This window comes from Gopherus evgoodei, chromosome 4 (assembly GCF_007399415.2).
Source record: "Gopherus evgoodei ecotype Sinaloan lineage chromosome 4, rGopEvg1_v1.p, whole genome shotgun sequence".
NCBI lineage: Eukaryota > Metazoa > Chordata > Testudines > Testudinidae > Gopherus > Gopherus evgoodei.
The window spans coordinates 84,259,520-84,274,281 of NC_044325.1; the positions used below are offsets into that span (position 1 = coordinate 84,259,520).

At 44.8% G+C, this 14,762-nt stretch overlaps 1 protein-coding gene across 11 annotated transcripts in view; it reads right to left on the reverse strand.

Annotated features, from left to right (window-relative positions):
- The window catches only part of TRIM44 (tripartite motif containing 44), a 168,119-nt gene that overhangs the window by 35,591 nt on the left and 117,766 nt on the right, over positions 1-14,762 (reverse strand). The window contains exons 7-9 of one of the 11 annotated variants that reach the window (XR_004000059.1): positions 11,370-11,546; positions 11,150-11,265; positions 5,068-8,095 (exon numbers count right to left, since the gene is read on the reverse strand). The exons of 2 other annotated variants lie outside the window; for them this stretch is intronic. The gene's annotated coding sequence lies outside the window, so the exon portion shown is untranslated. Of the gene's footprint in view, positions 1-5,067; positions 8,096-10,675; positions 11,547-12,501; positions 13,254-14,474; positions 14,646-14,762 lie in introns of those variants that run through there. 8 more of the 11 variants (XR_004000058.1, XR_004000057.1, XR_004000056.1 and 5 more) reach the window with 8 other exon arrangements.

Here is a 14,762-nt window from a genome sequence, read left to right on the forward strand (position 1 = left end):
AGATAAAGAATGGATGTTTCTTGAATGCCTGCAATCACCGGGACCATATGCAGCTATGCTTTGTCATGCAATGATACCAGATTACTTGCTACATGCATGGCGTGGTAAAGTGTCCTACCACGGTGGACGGAACAAGGCTGCCTTGCCCAGAAACCTTCTGCAAAGGCTTTTGAAGTACCTCCAGGAGCGCTTCATGGAGATGTCCCTGGAGGATTTCCGCTTCATCTCCAGACATGTTAACAAACTTTTCCAGTAACTTTTCTGCCCGCGAATGCATCCCAAGCCTTCAGGGCAAATCAATCATTAAAAAAAGCTTGCTTTTAAACCATGTTTTATATTTACAAAAGTACACTCACCAAAGGTACACTCACCAGAGGTTGCTTCCATGGCTTCACTGTCTGGGCTAGTGGCTTGGGAGGGTTGGGATGGTAATTCCATCTGGGTCAGAAAAAGCTCCTGGCTGTTGGGGCTAACAGAGTGCTGTGTGCTCTCTTCAAGCTCGTCCTCCTCTTCGTCCTCCTCACCTTCCCTGTCTGCATAATCCTCAGGCATGGCTAAGATTACAACCCCCACCACGGAATCCAAGGACCGGGGGGGGGGGGGGGTAGTGGTGGCGCAGCCCCCTAAAATTGCATGCAGCTCAGCGTAGAAGCGGCATGTTTTCAGCTTTGCCCCAGACCTTCCGTTTGCCTCTCTGGTTTTCTGGTAGGCTTTTCTCAGCTCCTTCACTTTCACTCTGCACTGCACTGAGTCCCTGGTGTGGCCTCTCTCCTTCATGGTCTTGGAAATTTTTTCAAAAGTTTTTTCATTTCATCTTTTGGAACGGAGTTCTGTTAGCACTGAATCCTCTCCCCATATAGCGATCAGATCCAGTACCTCCCACGTGGTCCATGCTGGAGCTCTTTTTCTATTCTCGGGAGACTGCATTGTTACCTGTGCTGATGAGCTCTGTGTGGTCACCTGTGCTGATCAGAGCTCCACGCTGGCCAAACAGGAAATGAAATTCAAAAGTTCGCGAGGCTTTTCCTGTCTACCTGGCCAGTGCATCCGAGTTCAGATAGCTGTCCAGAGCAGTCAGTGGTGCACTGTGGGATATGGCCCAGAGGCCAATACCATCGATTTGCGGTCACACTAACCCTAATTCGATATAATAATACCGATTTTAGCACTACTCCTCTCGTTGAGGAGGAGTACAGAAACCGATTTAAAGAGCCCTTTATATCGATTTAAAGGGCATCATAGTGTAGATGGGTGCGGCGTTAAATTGGTTTAATGCTGCTAAAATCGGTATAAACACGTAGAGTAGATCAGGCCTTAGAGTAACAGCTTTCACTGACTCAGGACCTGGACTGGATCAGAACCATGATCTAGTGGCGTACGATGCTGTTTCTATTTTATGGTCCCATGAACTATCTACTCCCTTGTCTCTCATTCTTTTACCGTGGTTTATTATCTGCTGTGGGATGAAACGTCAGTTCGAGCTTATGAACATGACTTCTGGTGTCCTGGGAACCATCTCCTAGAGTAAATAATGAAAATATCTCAGCCTCCCTTGCCACAGTACTAACAGCTGTGCTCCTCAGCTAGAAATACTGGCAGGTATGGTGTTGGCATATCTGCAGAGCAGAAAAGTCATGCCTATAAAGTCCATCTCTCCCTGCAGAAGCACTGAGGACTATCCTGTGCAGTCTGACTTGCCTTTATTAAGTTCTCCCTGTTGCTTTGCACTGCACAGCTCATAAGATAGTTGACCATGCAAGACTGAGACTAGTAATAAATATGTCAGGTTGAGCAAATAGGACACAGAAATTAGAAAGAGAAGGGGAATTGTGTGGCACTAAGACCGCTGATGGGCCTTCGCTATGTTGTTTTTCATAGTGACAGCAAGAGCCTGTACACCGTACAGGTAGCACAATGGAGGATATATAGCATGTAAGATGGCTTGGCATCAAAACACTTCACAAAAGAGGTCAGCATCATTATCACATAGAAATCACAGAACTGAAATAGCAGTAAAGAGTCTTGTGGCACCTTATAGACTAACAGTCGTTTTGGAGCATGAGCTTTCATGGGTGAATATGGGTATTCACCCATGAAAGCTCATGCTCCAAAATGTCTGTTAGTCTATAAGGTGCATCAAGACTCTTTGCTGCCTTTACAGATCCAGACTAACACGGCTACCCCTCTGATACAGAACTGAAATAAGCATCTGCGTGCACATTGGGCTATTATGTTGAGGGTGAAGATATGTGAGTTTAACTCTGGAAGCCTGTGAATGGCTTAAAATGCTTTTGATGTCAATGGGAGTAGTGTGCATACACTACCTGTTTGGTCCAGGCCTTCATTTTGTAAAACCAGCAGTGTTACATACTCCTTTCACTTTTCACACCATCTCTCCTTTTCTGGGGCAGTGAACTCACCTGGAGAGGCTATTTGGAGACAGTCTGTTCATCTCCATGGTGAGGTGCTGTGTGTGTTTTCCCTGTCATGCTGCAGCTGTTACTGATGTCAGAAAAGATTAAATTTTGATGAGCTGCAGTAGCTTCATCCCCACTTTGGTGCCCTAGCACAAGGGCACAGAGCAGCACAGAAGCAGGAGTGGCAAGGGATGGCAGAGCAGAGCATGGGAAAAAAACAGTGGAAGAGGATTGTTATGTCTTAGAATGGGCTGGAGTTAAAATATATACAAAATGCAGCGTTTAGTATGCATTAGACCTGTTACTAGAGTTTGTAAAACACACAATAAACAAACAAACAAAGCACGTGACTAAACTGCAGTCACATTGTTGTTGTGATCTGTGCTCACTAGATCGACTGCTTACAGGCAGATATGGGAGAATGCAAAGGCCACATGCTGTAATAGCAGAGGCACATATATGGCTCAAGGACACAATATAATGGGAAGCAGAAATGGCTGTGGCTACCAGGCTATGGAATGAAAGGGAACACAGGGGAGAAGCTGCCATATGTGTGAGAGAGGGTGAGATGTGTGTGCAGTGGGGGAAGTTAAGCTACACAGAGGGGGAGAGAAAGAAGGCTTGTTCAGATACACAGAAAGACTTTGACTTGGGACATAAAATGTTGGAAAAAATATCTGTTTGAGTTCACAGAGTGACAACCAAGCTAATTTTATATGCCCTGTCCCTGTTCTCATCTGTTCACAGGGCTGCACTTTATCTGTAGCAGTGGAGTGGATCTAATACAATTACATAGTGATCCTGACAGAAATAACGCTAACCACCAAAGGGGAGCTGTAGCAGTTCTGAGCTTAATGAGGTTAGCAACTGTAGTGCAAGGTGAACTCAAACTTTTTTTTTTTTTAAAACCCCCAGGCAGCAAGATAAGGTCTGCTCCAGGTTTCCAATGCTGTCACAAAACATGAGGGCTAAAAAGGCTTGGGCATCAGTGCCTTCAATTGCATTTAACCACAATTAATTCCCAAACGCTAGAAACAGCAGGGGATGGAATTGTATTTACAACTAGCTTGGAAAAGAGAAAGGTAGACAAAGAGTGTGGTGAGAGAGAGGGTTATGGCCTGATTTTCAGAGGTATTGAGTACCTGCAGCTCCCACTAAAGCCAGGGGAATTTACAGGCACACACCCACATTAGCTGGGCTGCTGTGCACATGGGGAGGAAGCAGCAGAAATACACTTTTGCTTGACAAAATTTCTTCCCTCTCCTATTTACTGTGCGGCAGTTTCACGTCCACCCTCCTCCCTCCACACACATATACTACCTGTTTCTCCCTCAAGACCTTGCAGTTCCCAAACAGGGAGGGATGAGCAATGCTCACTCTGGATCCTGAAGGGGTTGCTGGTGGCTCATCTTGACCTCCTGTCCCTTGAAGGCTGAGTGTAGTGACTGTGCAGCAACAGCAAGTACAAAAATATTGCTTCCCAGTTCCCATTACTTTAGGTGGAGGAGGCAGAGTAAAATTCACCAGGGACACTCCAAGCCTCCAACCATGGGATCACTCTCTACTTCACCCTCATCCAGCAACCCCAACAGGGACGTACTTATGAACCACCCCCACTCTGAGTCAACAGGTGCCACAATGGCTTCTTGACTTGGGCCTATGCTTAGCAATACCATGCCCCTCCTATTTGGAGCTCTGAAGCTGTGAGACCCACTGTGTGATATTGTTGAAAACACTGAGACAAACATTCCTTTCAGATACACTGGTGAAGGTCCATTGGCCTTAACAGGGCTGTGCTGGGATTATCCAGGGGACAATTTGGCCCAATATTGTCAACCAGTTAAAAATGTTATTAGAAAAATACAGGAACACAAACCTTGGACTCTTAAAAGAGATGATGCCATTTGTAGCATTGCCAATGTTTGCAATTTTATTGTCAGTCTCCTGATATGCAATGTCTTTCTGTAAAGCTCCAGCTGCTGGAGGAATGTGATGAGGGGAGAATATCAGCTTTCATTTACAAAACAAGTTTCTAGCCACAACAGTTGTGGGGAAGCTTGAAATCATGACTCAAGCATGCCTTGAAGACTCAGGAAGGTTCATACTCTGGGGCTCATGACCTAGCACATGGCCACTGTGGGGTCTGGGTTCCCAACACTGCAGGGGAAGTGTTAAAAACACAAAAGATAGAAATAAGCAGAAAAAGACCCTTTTGGCAACTCCTGCTTATGTACTCCTATGCCTGAACCCCATTTCTTTTGCAAACCTTTAGTGGTAAGTTCTTCATTTGAACTCCTGTCTCAAGTATCACATTGTAATAGTATCACATTGTATTGTACAGTAATAGCTATTTTGAAAAAGGTCTAGTACAGGGGTAGGCAACCTATGGCATGCGTGCCAACGGCAGCACATGAGCTGATTCTCAGTGACATTCACACTGCCCAGGTCCTGGCCATCAGTCCGGGGGACTCTGCATTTTAATTTAATTTTAAATGAAGCTTCTTAAATATTTTAAAAACCTTATTTACTTTACATACAACAACAGTTGAGTTAGATATTATAAACATTGAAAGAGACCTTCTAAAAACGTTAAAATGTATTACTGGCACGCGAAACCTTAAATTAGAGTGAATAAATGAAGACTCAGCACAGCACTTCTGAAAGGTTGCCGACCCCTGCGCTAGTAATATTGGGTGCCTCCATTTTTGAGGGTTCAAACACCTTAAAAGGGACTTGCTTTTCAAAAGTGCTCAATGCCCGCAACTCTGACAAACTGGAGCTCTGGATGTTCAGTAGTTCTGGAAATCAGGCCCAAGGGGTCTCTAGTTGGGCACCAAGAGACCCAGATGAGTAGCCACTTTTGAAAATGTTGGCCTAAGCTCCTTGGAGCAGGAACTTCAGGCCTGGTTCCTCTCACACTCACACCAGTGCAAATCATGTGTAGCTACATTGCTGTCACTGATGTTACTTATACTGGTGTTAAAATTGTTGAGAGCGGAGGGTCTTCTTAGGTCTTCTTTCCAAAGACATCATGTCTACCTATAGCTAGGATGCTCCCAAGCTGAAAAATCTGATCTGAATCTTAACCATCCCACAATTCAGAGGTGTTTGGATTCAGCCCATTATAAAGATGGGGGAGGGAACCCAACTGTGCAAATCTGGATCCAGGTCCTGGTTCTGAATCCAGCCACCTTCTTGGGTTGTTTGGATCCCAGGTTTTGATTCTGGCACATATTGGGTAACTGCATGGTGCTCTGTATGCCTCAGTGTCAGTCACATCCAGTGATCTGAAATCTTTATTTAGTAACAAAACTTCTCTCTGAGACCTAAACGATTTGCTGGTGTTGGTGACTTGCTGCAAATATTTAGTCCTGATCGGTGTGTGTTTCGGAAGAAGCAGTCCACGGGAAGTACACAGATGCTGGAAAGCTGCTGCCCTGAAGTGGCTCTCTGAATGAAGATACCTTTTGGGTAACGTGAAGGCTTGACTTGTAGTGTACTTGATATACTTCAATGCTGACAAGTGTTTAAAAAAAGTCTTGATTTACTTTTTCTCCAGAAGAATGAGAGAGTGGTTACTGTTGGCATCCCTCTTATGAAAAGGGATGTAATTTTACAATGAGAACGGCTCTGATTAACAGGCAACTACTGTCCACAAAAGAGCTGAACATTTTTCTTGTAAGCTGTTTTGTCTGATAAATGCAGTAGTCAGACACCTGCTGGATTAGTTTAGAATCACAGCCGGAGCTGAAAAACTAGCACATTTAATTCTCTAGAAATTCTTTTCTCTGCACACAGAAATCAGCCTCTACAGTATAGGAGATTTGGTTTGGTCTCTACAGCCAGCCAACACCATCTTCCTAGAATGGCCACAGTAACACTATAGTTCTGGTCAGGCATAAGCCTCATATTTGTCATCTCTTATCCCTGCTCACTTCCCAACTCCTTTTCAAAGGAGGAGAGAAATTAATGAGGGCATGAAAAAAACTCATGCATTTCATTACCTCACTTTAATGGGCTGGACCCCTCATTAGATGCTGTGGATCACAGCCAGATGGACTGTGACCCTCATTATGTTTCCAAGTTACTCTGCAGCTTAATGAATGCTGGTTGGTGGCTTGCTGGTCACTCAACCCCACCCTGCCATTTAGATTCACACTTCATTAACTGCAGAATGTTTATTCCTCAGGGGTTCCTTCTTCTTCCTTGTATGACCCCAGCCTTCTACTCTTTTTTTTATTCTGGTGGCCCTGGGAAAATTGAAATGATAGTGACCTTCAATGGTGGCAAGGGCAGTAAATCACTATTGGGGATGGGATGCCCCTTGCTTTGATGACTAAAGACTGCAACTCTGGAAGGAAAAGGAGACAGACTATATCGGAGACAGCATTAACTGGCAGACAGGCACCCTCCTCCTGCCTCCACGGCTGCAGTGACCTTCCCTCATGCCACAGCACTTCCGAAGCTTTGGAGTGGGCTGAAGAATCCCTGTGCTTGTTGCCAGAAGAGTAGAACCTTGCCTAGAGACCCAAACAATGATGGCTTGCTTGCTTTCCTGTACAACCCAGCCTCAAAATTCATTGATTTGTTCCCTTGCTTTCAGCTCCCTAGAAAGCCTGCTCTAAGGGCAGGGATTGGGAAGGGCTTCACAGCTGAGTTCTTCAATACTCATCCAGCCAAAGAATAGTCAAGTCCAAAGCACTCTTGCATACCAGCAGGCAATCACTCCCTGTACCCCAAGACCAATCTGCTGGAGTTCAGCTCTTCTTGGCTCTTGTGGCAAGAGTTCTGTGGGTGCAGGGTGTCAGTTACATATTGTACCTTCTCCATGGAGCACCTTTTTCTTGGTCATACAAATGAGATGGATGTATATGGGCTTGTGGAAAGGATACATATGAAGGGAAGGATGGTCTTGTGAGGAGGGCAGTGGCTTGGCCCTCAGGAGGTCACTCCTCCATTCTGCCAGCATCTTCCAATATAGCCTTGGGCCAGTCACTTAATTGCTCTATGCCTCAGTTTCTGCACTTGTAAATGGAGACAGTAGTTCTTCCTTTGTCTCTCTTGCCTATTTAGAATGCAAGTACTTTGGAACAAGGGCTGTTACGCATATGTACAGCACCTAATACAACAGGGCCTTGATCTCAGATGGGGCCTGTTAGCACTGTGTAATATAAATAAATGCATTGTGTCCCATTCACACTATAATCAAACATTACCACCAGACCAACAACATACCCAGTCACCTCAACAAGTACAACCAGAACACAGCCTGTAACTTTGAGGGGATACCTTTAGAACACTGACATGCCTGTGTGCTTTATGGTTAAAATGGAGGCATGCCTGACTCTCTTCCATCTGGTGGCTGGCAGGAGCACTCCCCTCCAGGGCATAAACTATGCAGAAGGAGGCCCGATCACCCACTCATCTGATCCCGGCCTCACCACCCACATCTCACTTCAACGGCAAGTCACTTTAGAACTGTATTAAATTAAGGTTACCTCAAGGAGATGGCAACAAAAGCGGGGAGGCGGGCCCTGCTTTGCCACTCTCACAAACAAAGCCATGTCTCATTGTTCAGCATGCGTTCGACTCACTGAGCACGGAACTTCCATCCTCCTCCCTCGCTGCGTCAGGAGTTCAATGTGGGGCCACGACAGAGCACAGATGGTGCCAGCTGCCTAGACAAACAGCAGCTACCGTGAAGTGCACTTGCATATGTTGAATGCTAATGCTGGTCTTATAATGAGGGAAAAGGGAAACGGGTAGCTTTGTGTCCCAAGACACTGCTGCTGTCAGGAGCAGCAGACTGGCTTTGTGAGCTGTTCTGGGTATGTGTGAGCTCTAGTTTAAAGGTCAGTCACTCAAAATGGTAGCTGGCTTGTCAAACACATAGGACTGATATTGCGATAAATGAATAGACGGAGTTCCTTTAACTGTGTGATTAACCTAAGCACTAAGAATTTTTAGTGAATCCAGCACCCTATGCTGAAATTGTAACGGCTGTAAGAATTCTGAATTCTAATGTGTTTTCCACCATTGTTAGTCTGATTTTTGCATTTCACTGGAGTTGGAGAGTGAAACTATACTGGCCAGTGTCATATTCTGGTTGTCCTGGGGGCAAATACCATCGGCTAGTAGCACCAGGGGGATTCAGGTATTGCAGCGCTCTCTCTTTCAATCTCTCCTGTTGAAGCTGTTCCAATTTGTATAAATACTTAAATATTCACTGGGCCAGAGGTGAGGATGACTCTATAGCCTAGCGGTTAGGGCACACATCTAAAGGGGCAGTTAGGCACCTCTGACTCCCCTTGTGAATCTAGCCCCTATTGTAGCATAGCTATCCCACCTCTTTCTTGTTCCCCAGTTCAGCCTAGATTTACATAACTTCAGCAGGGGGACATTGGCCATTGCCCTTGAAAGAGTGTACTGCAGCTTAATAGGTTTCACTGCTACCAAGTTTCCTTTGATATTCACTCTCTGTTTTCCTTTGTTCACTTTCATCCTGTTTTTATTACTCATAACTCCTGTGACACAAGGATGGAGAACTACTTCAAGGGGGGAAAAAGCTGCATGCCAAACCCTGGTTGGGAATATCCCTCAATAGGGAGGAATTCCTTATTTATTTTCTTTTTCGTTGAATTTACTCCCAAGGACTTGCTTTCCCTGTTTCTCAAATACACTGTGGACGGTTTTTCTGTAATAAGCTGAGGTGGGCGGGGGGGAGGGAAAAAAAGCCCTTATTTATTTCCTTCCCTCTGGAAATATCTCAGCTGTTATTACCTAACAATGCGGTTTTGTAGCAGGGAAAGAATATTCTACATGGAAGAGCCTGGGCATCTATGCATGGTATTCTCTCTCTCTCTCTCTCTCTCTCTCTCTCTCACACACACACACACACACACAGTCCCCAGAAGTCTTACAAATCAAGAGGATACACACACACAGTCCCCAGAAGTCTTACAAATCAAGAGGAAGCAAAGACAAAAAGTGGCTCCTCTGTGGTGTCTTCATGAACTTTTATACACATGCCTATTTTTGCCTGCAGTTCTAATGTCTTACAAATGTGTAAGATTTAAAAACCATGCCCTGATTACGAGAGCCATATGACCCTGCTGTTCATTTTAAAGCTTCTTTTTGCTCAGCTGAGTGATTAGATTGAGCAACCATGGTCAGAGCTGGGCCTGAACCACCAACTTTGGACGTGAACTTCTCCAGAGTTTGAGGGTGTTAAGATCTAAGGTTTTCCACTCTGGAAAAAATGGACCAGCACTGAAGTTTACATTAAGAGCCAAAGAATGTGCAGAATGGGATGGCTGGGTTCAGGCCCTCCTTTAGTTCAATCTTAAAAGGTAAAGAGTCTTACTACTCATATTTGCTTCTTTCACACTCCTGGAGGCCTGGACATTACAGCAGGGAGAGACAACTTTAAGTGATAAGCTTTCACCATGCAATTCAATGTGATGATTATTAAATAGCAGGGTGGGATCTAGGGTGATCAGATAGCAAGTGTGAAAAATCGGGACGGGGGGGGTAATAGGAGCCCATATAAAAAAACCCCCAAATATCGGGACTGTCCCTATGAAATCGGGACATCTGGCCACCCTAGTGGGATCCATCCTCGTAAATCACTGTAACCTAATCTGGAGTCTAGCAGGCCAAATTCCTGCTTCTCTTTTAATTGTTTTTGTTACCATTTTATCCTGTCGCTGATGCTTGCTATTCAGGTGAGGTCAAATGAAGTATTTTCTGGTCTGAGTGCTCCCAGTACCCACTGGAATTGATGGAAGTTGAAATGCTGAGCACCTTGCAAGAGGCATTGAGCATCTAGCAGGATCAGACCCATGCTCAATTCAGTGGATTGGATACCAAATCTCCTTGGGCACGAAGGAATCCTGACCTCCAGCCCCTGGAGCTGTAATAAACTGTGCTGTAAACCTACGAGGCTGCCTCCCTATAAACAAGCTCACTGTCTTTACAGCTCCATTATCGTTTATGAAGATAGCAAGTCAAGGCTGTGCAACCTGCTAGGGGGGAAAAAAAAATCACTTGGTCTCAACTTTCCAAAAGCAGAACCAACTATTAAATATTGACTTAACCTGTCTTTTTGGATCAGTGGAAATAAATATTAAACACTCTCCTAGGCTTGCAGGAAAAGTGAGATACAGTGAATGAATTCCACTAGGAGAAGCACAGGCTGCAAATCCTGGATTTCACTTTGAATTACAGATGTGACATAGGCTGCCACTTCATTTTAAAAAGCACCAGGAATTTATAGACTTCCTTTGGACACAATTTGAATGTGCCTTGGAAGCCAGATATTAGAGAGGAAGCCAGGGCAGTGAGTCACTTTCCATCTCTCCTTTCTTCTACTGTTTATGCCATTACTGGGCCCTATTACGATTTAATCCTGCCTGCTGTGAGAGAGGTTATGTTGAATAAAAAGATTGTGAACAGAAATAAGTTGTATTCACTGACAGAAACTCCTACCTTAAAACTCATAAGGTGCCACAGTAAAAAGGAGCAGTTAAAAAAAAGAGTGAGCATGGAATGGAGAGCAAATCAAACAACTTATCTGCTAGATAAGTGGGGATCCAATTAATCATCAAAGGAAGTGTGATGAAGGGATACAGCTCCCTTACCTAGTTACTCATCAAGGTGGAAGATGAGAGGGAAGGGTTTACTTTCAGGGGCATTTAAACTCTGACTTGTGGGCTGAGTCCTGACATACTCACCACAGGCATAGGCATCAATCCATGTTCTGTGAGTTCATGAAAGTGGAGCTATTGGGGCAGGAGTGGGCCAGGTCTCACTATTCCCCTTGCCTTCCTTTCCTGTGGGACAGCTAGAGCTGCTGAGAGAAAGAGTTGTTTGTGGGAAGGGTTGTTTGTCAGGGGTTGGGGTTGTAGCTCTCTGTAACTGTGTGTCTGGGAACAGCAGTGCTAATTCACTTACCTGCTCTGACTGGGGGTCTCAAAGGAGAGGGCTTCTCTCTCTTGCTTCAGTAGCTTTGAAGCTCCTCTATTTCCTTCTTGATTGTAAGGGAAACACTTCCTGGGTCCATGCTGAGGTGTCCTCTTATGTAAGGGAGCATCCAGTAGGAGCTTGGAGTTTATTTTCTGGAAATGACTCCTAAACAGAAAGAGCCTTTGGAAGCAGAGAAGTTGATCAAGGGGCAGAGGGATCTGGAATATGCTGTCACTGTTTCTTTAAAGAAGCTTTGCTTGCTGGGACAGCTGTCTTAGCTGTTTAAAGCCTGAATTAGCAGCTCAAACTCGGTTGAGGGGCGTGGGGTCACACAGCAATACCAGAATTACACTAAAGTGCTTGTGAGATGTTCTGTTTTTCCTTTTCCAAGGATAAAACTCTTGCTTTCAGTCATCAGGGTTATTAGGCCTTATGCTGCACTTAATCTGGCCCTGCCGCAGGGAATGGAAGGGAACCATAAAATGATTGCAGCTGAAGCCCTTGACAGCTTTGGCTGTGTTGTCTTCAAGAGCAGATGCACCAACTTGTTGAAGGCCTTGCAAGGCAGATGTTGCACAGTGATGAATTTTTCATAGCCTAGTGGGCAGGGCACTTACTTGAAAGGTGGGAGTGCCTGGTTCAAATCCCTTCTCATCAGCCAGGGACAGGGAATTGAGCTGGGGTCTCCTACATACTGGCTGAGTACCTTAACCACTGGGCTAAAGGTTCTCAGGCTTGCCTATGCAGCTATTCTGTACGAATTAGGTGTGCACTCCTGATGTTATAGCATGAAATGGCTTTGCACCTGACTCCAGAACAGAGATTGCAGAGATAAGTGCCTCCCTCCCTGAGGGGGCTTAGGGCACATCCTTCTGGTTGGTATTTGCTCTTCAGTGGCTTTCTGCCTGCCACGCTGGCTTTTGTGGATCTCATTCTGAGGCATCTGTTTCTCCCCATGCGTTGTGTAGCCCTGATTTGGACTGTTGTGTCTTGCTGCATATTCTTCAAAGGCAGGGTTCTCAAACTTCATTGCACCATGACCCCCTTCTGACAACAAAAATTACTACACGACCCCATGGGGGGGGAGAGGGGGAGTCCAAAGCCTGGACCTGCCCAAGCCCCACTGCCCTGGAAGGGGAGGCCAAAGCCAAAGGGCTTCAGCCCCAAGTGTGGGGCCTGTAACCTGAGTCTTACCATCCAGGGCTAAAGCCCTCAGGCTATGCCTTTGGCCTCTGTCCTAGCAAGTTGAATGCCAGCTCTGGTGATCCCATTAAAATGGGGTTTCAACCCACTTTAGGGTCTCAACCACAGTTTGAGAACTGCTGTGTTAAAATAATGGCAGAATGGGGGCTGCGTGGTAACAGGGATACGCGGCTTGGTTCTCTGCTGTGCAGATTCTGTGATTATTTACACCTCTGTAAAGTGCATGTGAAATGCTACCACATCCAAATGGTACAGCTGCTCAGATGTAAGTGACTGCACAAGGTGCAAGGCAGTTGAAAATCAGGTCCATAGAGCCCCCTCCTTTTTAGGGCAATGCTTTAACTCCAGCTTAGATCAGTGGTGATGAAGGTATTTGCCATCTGACAGCATTCAGTCTCTTATATAATCCACTGCCTAGTATTTTATACCACTCTCATCACCATGGCATATGCAGCATGGACCTCTATCCACTTCCTAGGAGACTGGTGTCCACTGGCAATAGTTGGCGCCCTTGTTACAGCAGATCAATCCCCCTATAGTCCTGGCAGGTCAGTTGAGGGAGGACTGCATGAGGCATTCGCATTGCTGTTCCTCCTGATGTCCTATGGGTATACAGATGTCTTTGGTCAATTTGGCATCTTTCTCACCCCGTCAACTCACTTGCATCTCCTGCCATGCAAAAATATTTCACAACAGTTCAGTCCTCCCAGAATATCAGTATAGGACCTGCTGCAAGAGTGCAGACAGGCAGCAGCCAGAAATCACAGCACAAAGCGGAAGGAACCAAACAACTGTCTTTGGGGGATGTGGAGGAACTCTCTCTCTGATTTTGGCACAAAAGACATGGAGAGGAAGTATTTTATAATATCAATCCTATTATAATGCCTTCTTCACTATTGCTGGTAATACTGAATGAGCACCACTGCGTTCAAACGATTTCTTCAGTCCAATTCTAAGACTATCTGAGTCCTGGAGAGATGTCAAGTGATTGGTGCCCCCTTAGACTGATATAATTAAATCAGTCTCCCAGAAGCTGGCTGCTGTAATGGTTTCTAAGCCCACAGGAAACTCTGAATTTCTTTGCATCATTTTGTTTTGCCTAAAGATTTCATTATCTAGGCCTTTGTGAGAGAAGAGGGTGAATATTGTCAGCTGCATTTCCCACCACTCATCCAATCTTCGGATTCAGATGTCTTAAAGAGTTTTCATGTGGCCCTAGGGAAAGTGTCTGTTGCTAGTGTTGTCATAAACCAAATCAGCAGATGGGAATGTGAATAAAGAGGCTTGAGTGTTGCAGGACTAAAAATGTCCTGAGCTTTAAGGGGAAAGCCTTAGACTACTGGGCCAAATTCTGACCTAATTTACATTAGTGCAAATTCTATCGACTTCAGTGGGGTTACTCTGGCTTTACCTTGGCATGAATGAGATGAGAAACGAGCTTACTCTGCTGTATAAATGAGCTTATAAATCTGATTTATAACTTGCTCATTACTTTTCATCCCAGTAAAACAGATCTCTGCAGATGGAAATGGAACTACTATAGATACATATGACGATACTTAGACTGCAATAAACAAGGCATGCGAGGATAGCTGCCACAGGGGCAGTAGCATTTTTGTCATATTGAAAGCTTGCTAATGACTCAATTGACTTCAAGTACCATTTCATCCCTTTTTCTTTTCCCAGTAACTAAGACTGACTGCTTGATTGCTTCACTGTCACTATTTAGCTCTGCTGCCTTCCAAAAGTCTCAACCTAGTCTCTTCAGGCTGCAGATTCACTTTTTCTCTTTAGTTGGGCTGCTCTAGGCAACAAACATCCATCTGCAACTTTAAACCATTAAGAAATAATGCTCCCTGGAGAACAGAACTTGGATTCAAGACACAGAGCCCAGAAAGTGCAAAAAAAGCAATATTTCCAGTTTATTAAGAATTATGTACATTACAAAGCTCATCCTTAGCTAAAATGAAGTCTGCATGGTTTCCCTTGTGATGGTGCTGATGTTGATAATACCTCATGGGATTTGATTTGTCCTTTACATTAAAGTAATGTTTGCATCTCCTGAAAACAAAAATCAAACCAATGTGACACTGTCTGGTTTTCCAGTTCGGAAATACAGATCCTTCCCCCTTTTAACAAGCTTTGTAACTGAAATATAATATTACAAATGTTGTTGTT